Source organism: Aotus nancymaae, unplaced genomic scaffold, assembly GCF_030222135.1.
Source record: "Aotus nancymaae isolate 86718 unplaced genomic scaffold, 86718_ANA_hifiasm-v0.15.2.pri h1tg000062l, whole genome shotgun sequence".
NCBI classification, from domain to species: Eukaryota; Metazoa; Chordata; class Mammalia; order Primates; family Aotidae; genus Aotus; species Aotus nancymaae.
The window spans coordinates 19,490,114-19,496,952 of record NW_026988476.1 but is presented as its reverse complement, the minus strand read 5'-3'; the positions used below and the strand labels follow the sequence as shown (position 1 = coordinate 19,496,952).

Here is a 6,839-nt window from a genome sequence, read left to right as displayed (position 1 = left end):
TTGATCTCAAGAATCATGTTGAGGGAGGGAAAATAATTACTGTGCTTATTTACATTTCAATGTAATGTCTAATTGAGAGTCATTGTTTAGTGCTTTTGGAGTAATAGATGTGACATTGATGAGGTAGATACACAATTAGACAAAAAATGCTGAAGTTCAGTGCAGACAGTGGAGGGGAAGAAAAAGTCCAAATGTAACTGGAATAGAAGACAAGCCATAAGAGCAAGAGAACGATATTAATAACGCTGAAGGCTTTATCATTGTAGTTGTTTTACTTTATTTTTCCTTTTAATTTTCTTCCATTTCAAAAAATTGTGGTAAAATACACATAAAGTTTACCATCTTAACTATTTTATTTTTGAGACAGTCTCACTCACTCTGTTGCCCAGGCTGGAGTGCAACGGCACAATCTTGGCTCACTGCAGTCTCTGCTTCCCGGATTCAAGCAATTCTCCTGCCTCAGCCTCCCCAGTAGCTGGGATTACAGGTGTGTGCCACCATACCTGGCTAATTTTTATATTTTTAGTAGAGATGAGGGTTCACCATGTTGGCCAGGCTGGTCTTGAACTCCTGACCTCAAATGATCCACCTGCCTCGGCATCTCAAAGTGCTGGGATCATAGGCATGAGCCACCATGGCCAGCCCATCTTAACTAGTTTTAGTGTACAGTTCAGAGATATTAAATATATTCATAATGTTGTGCAACCATCGCCACCATCTACTTTCATAACTTTTTTCATCTTGTATCCATTAAATACAGATTAAAATTTCCCCATTCCTCCTTTCCACCTGCCCCTAGTAGCCACCATTCTGCTTTCTGTCTCTATGACTTTGACTACTTTAAGTAGCTCATAGAAGTAGAATACAGTATTTGTCTTTTTGTTGACTGGCTTATGTTATTTAATGTAAAATGCTTAACTTTCATCCATGTTGTAGCATGTGTCAGAATTTCCTTCCTTTTTAAAGCTGAATAATTCATTACACACACACACACACACACACACACATTCACTCTACACTTTGCTTATATAGTGATTTTTTAAAAGCCTGATCTCTACCATCCTTGTGAACATTGATGAGCAATATTGCATGTGTTTGAGTCTTCTAATTTTGAAGAGAGAGTCTCTGAAAGTTAGTATATAGCCTGAGATACTGGTTTTTAGAAAATTAGGGCCTATAAGAAAATGTGTAGACGTTTAAATTATTTAACATAAGAAATAGAGTCTGTTACCTAGTGCCTAAGTCTACAACAACATTGCAGTATAAAAAATTTAGGGTTAGACATAAGGAAGAAACTTCTGATAGTTTTAAAACACTGAATTAAGATTTAAGAGTAGATTAGATAAGGCTCATTACTCTGCCAGTAAAATAAAAGCAATGTCTTCCACAGTCAAAGTTTTCAATTTTGTTTTAGGCAGATTAAAATTTCCCTGTTAGCCTTAGCTGGATAGGTGAAGCTATTTGGCTGACTGCTTATTTTTCAGGTAGAGTGAGTGGGGCTTTGGTCTGTAATCTTCCCATGATGGAGCCAACAGGGCTTACTTTCTTTTTTTTTTTTTTAAGGGCTTACTTTCGAATGATCAGAGTAACCAGTTTCCTAGTGAGGCCATCTTAGCTCCCAGTTTAATGCTCATGTTACACTGATCACACAACATGATTACAGATAAAGCAGATCACTTTTGTTTAGAGGGTCAGGCTTTGAATAAGCCACTCTGAAAAATAGTTCAGGTAGATACACCCTTCTAGACTGGTGTGCTGTTTTGAAAGTATGCTGTTCCTTATTTAAAAATGTATTATCTTCTGTTTTCATTAGGAAACAATACGATGTAAATTATGAAACAGTGGTGACTGAATTTTATTTTCTGTAGGATCAATTCAGTATCATGATTTTTTTTCTTATTAATACATTAGTTATTTGTTTTCCCTCTGTCAAACCCTGAGCCAACTATGTGCCCCAGGCCACCTGGGGAGGTATAAGAAAACGAACACACTGGGCAGATAAGACATGAGAGAAAGAACTATGGTAGATGGAGACGGCTCCTTCACATGAAAGAGAATGAGAAAGGCCACCATCAGGCAGAAGAGCCCCATGGCCTCTGAGAGGGCAAAGCCTGGAATGATGGCACAGAAGAGGAGCTGTATGCTTCAGAGATGGGTTCCTGGCATGACCAAATGAGGCTTCTGAACACAATAGCAGTCTCAGTCCCAGAACCAGCCACCCTAACTGGGGCAACCCCAGCCCCAGTGAACTTGGCTGCAGTGTTGATATTCCTTGAAATGGCTTTGGTTTGGAAGCTGTGGCTATGGGCAGGTGAAGCAGGGGAACGTGAGACTGCCAGGCTCTCATCTGTCTGTGGTCATTTCAGCACCACTGCAGATGTGGATGGCTCAGCAGCTGAGAGGTGTTCTTGACCAAGGAGGAGGTGGAGAGGAACTTGGAACAGGCTACATTTTCAAGGGGTAGGGGGCTGTGGCAGGAGAACTGCTCCCAATGCAGAGAAAACCCATATGGTGGTTTTTAGATTGGGATCCCTAGAGGCAGAACTTGACATGAAGCCCAAGTAAATCCAGTGATTTACTGGGGAAGTAATAGAAGGGGTGGGAGAAAGGTAGGATAAGGCAAGGGAAAAAAGGTAAATAAAAATGTGATTTCAACAATAGACTAGCAAGCGCTGGCCCCACAAGGGCCCCACAAGCCCTGGAGTGGAAATTTTACTATGAAATTGATCCCATCTTTTATTTTTATTTTTATTATTTAAAAAATCTTTTTTAAGACAGTCTTGCTCTGTTGCCCAGGCTGAGTCCAGTGGCATAATCTTGGCTCATTACAACCTCTGTCTCTCGGGCTTAAGCAATTCTGATGCCTTACCTCCTTGAGTAGCTGGGGTGGTAGGGGTATGCCAGCACACCTGGCTAATTTTTGTATTTTTAGTAGAGATGGGGTTTCACTTTGTTGCCCAGGATGGTCTTGAACTCCTGGGTTCAAGTGATCTGACCGCCTTGGCCTATCAAAGTGCTGGGATTACAGGTATGAGCCACGAAATTGATCCCACCCTGAAGCACATTCTGTTCAGTCATTGGTCAAGATCTGCCTCCTAGGGTAGCAGATGAGGCTTCCTGGGCAAGGCAGTTGCCGTTTGGCCCAGATAAATTCTCCTTGAAGGGGACAACTCTCAGTTGTATTCAGGCAATACCATCAGCCTTCTCAGCTTCCATGAGTTCTGCATCCCTGGAATCGTCCAACTGCAGATGGAAAGTATTCAGAAATAAAATCGTGTTTGTACTGAACGTGTATATACTTTTTATTTCCTAAACGATGCCATGTAACAACTATTTACATAGCATTTACATTGTATTAGTTATGAAGCTAAAGATGATCTGAACTATATGGAAGGCAGTGCATAGGTTATATGCAAACACTACACCACTTTATATCAGGGATTTTAGCATCTGAGGATTTTGGTAACTGCTAGAGATCCTACAAACAATTCCCCATGGAAATCCAGGGATAACTGTACTCACACGTAGGGATGAGCGTGCCAGCTTGTAACGGGGATTTAGGTGAAGCACCAGCAGCACCCACTACAGCGCACCCTTTACACTGCTCAGATCTTCTCGCTTCTTAAGTTCATTTTACTCAGAGAAATATTTAGGATTTAGGTGGTCACAATTTCTGAAAAAACTTACAAAGGAAGGTTCATAGAATGAACTACAGCTCCCCACTGCTGTAATCTGTCCCAATGGCATCACTGATAGTCCTTGTTTTTCTCTCCTTCCACCCTTACGAGATGCCCCTTCCCAATGGTGAAGACTTCTGCTTGTCTAGCTGAACTGCTTGGTGAATTAACCCAGACCCCCTTTCCTAGGAGGTCTGAGCCCTTGGCTCCATGGCCCTGTTAGTCCATGGTTGCTGTGAGCTGCCTATTTACTGTTACAACTGGGCATAGGAATAGCTGATAAGCCCACTGGATCACCTTAATGCCTAACACACGTCCTTATGCTCCCGTTATATTGTTGAGCAGCCCTATTTCCTGATGATGACTGAAATTTTTTTGCAAGTACGATAACTTTGTTCCCCTCCCATGCTGGTTTATTCTGCAAGGAGTCAAAGGTGAACAGGTAGCAGCTATAGTCTACAGCTGAGTAAAATTCCTACTTTCCTACGTTTTTTCCTGATGGAAGGGTTCTCCTTTTGGAAACCAAGACCTCTTGACCCACAAAGCCTAAGGTCAGGTGGATAGACAGGCAAACATTCCCAAAGTGGTTCACTGGGTGTGTTTATGAGCAGGGTTCCTCTTAATACATCACTTGGTTCCTGCACCCTTGTATTCTAGCTACTGAAGCATAGCACCTTATATTGGCCATTGGTTTAAGGTGTAGCTGTATGCTGAAGAATAATTCCCCATCCCTCAAGGCATCTCTCAGCTAGCATATCAGCTATACTCTAAATGCTATTTCATCACTGAGTAAGATTAGAAGCTTCTGAATGGTATGATACGTAGGACCAGACCAGTGAATCCTATGGTCATCTGCCTAGAGCACATCAGTTCCTTTCTGTAGAGTCTCTTGTCAGTATATCAGACACTTTGTGAGTTCTTGGATAGTGGTGCTGGTTAAGGCACTGTGAGGAATGAAAGCAAAACCATACTTGGAGTATGTATTGGTTACATTGTAATATAATAAGAAATATATTTGATCTCTGCCTCTATGTCCTGGCACACAGCTCCTAAAACCCTTGGAATCACCAGAGTGAGGAGTGTCTTGTATGTGAGATGAAGGTGGCTAGGGGATCCTAGATAGCTTCAAAATGGGGGATAGTCACTAGAAAATCCAAGGCATGACTAGAGGGTTAAAACTTTTAGTCCTACCCTTCAACTTCCTGAGAGAAGAGAGGGATGATGGGCTGAAGGTTGAGTTGATTACTAATACCAATGATGTAGTCAACCATGCCTCTGTAATCTTCCACTAAAACCCAGAGGACTGGGTTTGGGGAGCTTCCAGATAGCTGAACACATGGAAGGGTCTGGAGATTGGTGGAGAAGGTGTGGAAGCTCCCCATACCTTGCCCCTTTGCTTTGCCTGCATTCAACTATATGTATGCTTTGTAATACCCTTTACGATGAATGGGTAAATGTAAGTGAAGTGTTTTCCTGAGTCTGTGACCCACTCTAGCACATTAATCAAATTTGAGGATGGGGAACCCCTGATTTATAGCCAATCGGTCAGAAATATTAGGTGGCAACCTACTACTTGCAATGGGCATCTGAATTAGGGGGCAGTCTTGTAGGACTGATACCTCAACCTGTGGGATCTGATGCTGCCTTCAGAGTTGAGTTAAATTATACGACACCCAGTTGGTGTCTCCTGGAGAAGTCCTCAGTGTATGGGGAAAAGCCCCCACACATCTGGTATCAGAAATGTTGTGTTGAGTAACTGTGTGAGAAAATAGAAAAAAAAAAACCATCTTTTTTTTCCCCTTCAGTATAATTTCCAGTCAGCATGAAATGTTGCCCTTTTTAGGAGGAAAGGGTCTGATGTAATCAGTTTGCTTCTAAGCGGCTGGTTGGTGAGAGGGATGGAACTGTCTTAAGGGCTCAGTATTGGCTTCTCTGGCTGGCAGGTCAGATGTTTTGCAGTGTCAGTAGCGAGATCAGCTTTGGTGAGAGGGAGCCTGTCCTGTGGGCCTACAGATAGCCTCTGACTCTGCCATGGTGACTGCTGTTCATGAGAATGCCTTATACACACTGGGGTGGCTGAAGACAGAGACTGGCTAACACCTATTGGCTGTAGTTCTGTCTACTTCGTTGTTTAGTGCCTTATCTGAAGTGTATTCTGTCTGGTAGGCATAAGATGTGATTCAAAGGCCCTCACACTTTGTATCCACTCCCATAATTCCATCGACTTACCTCTTTTCCAGATCTCCTTGCCCCTGATCTTGTGCTCTTATTTATTCCAGGGCCTCACCAACTACCTCTGAGTCTGTCTGTATCCTCAGGCCCCCTTTTCCTCCATACACGGTAGGTAACTGGGAGTTCTGTCCATTGGCACAATCTCCCATTCTGTTTTTCAGGACTACATGGGTGGGGCTGAGTGCAGCAGCAGTCAGTGTCTGCCTCCACCTGTGGTCCATGTCTGCCTGCACCTGTACACAGAGCTGACTGACCCACCTGTGACTCAGGCCATTTTCCTTCTATCGGCTGGTCACAGGGGAAGCTATCAGCAACAATGGGGGTGACATGGGGATGCGGGGTACCTGTTTGGGCAACTGACTTGTGACCTGTGGCTCAGCTGGAGCCTGACCTAAACTGTGCCACTTCCTTTTATTATGAGGTGTTGCTGTGCTCACTGGACTTTGCAGTAAGTTGAACAGAGACTGGAAGAAAGTGATAGAGTGAGCCATGTGGATGCGTAGGAGAAAATTGCAGCTTTGAAAAAAGAAATGTGAAGACTCTTTATATTGATATTGGAAAGATCCACGAGATGCTTTGTTATAAAAGAATCAAAGAGTAAACAGTCACTGTTTGAAGCTGATAAATGAGGAAATAGACATCATTTACCATTTAGATACATGGTACTAACCACCAAAGGAACTAAAAACAGAAAATGATAAAGTGAGTTTATCTGAGAAGAGAGATTGGTAGATTCAAAAAGGGATCTACCTGCTTTTCATTTAATAATCTTCTGTTCTCTTCCAGTTTTTTCATTTTCTTTTTACTGAGGACTAGAAGTAAGAGAAGTGTGCAGGAGGGACTGAGGGAGAGACTTCAGGAGATGAGATCGTTTTGCAGAATGGGACAGGTGGGCCTCTCTGATGCTTATGCTAGAGTTATTGGCCTTGA

At 42.6% G+C, this 6,839-nt stretch overlaps 1 pseudogene; it reads right to left on the bottom strand.

Moving 5' to 3' along the window:
* Positions 1–1,929: 1,929 nt before the first annotated feature.
* Positions 1,930–2,508, bottom strand: LOC105719911 (ATP synthase F(0) complex subunit C2, mitochondrial-like; annotated as a pseudogene).
* Positions 2,509–6,839: the final 4,331 nt, after the last annotated feature.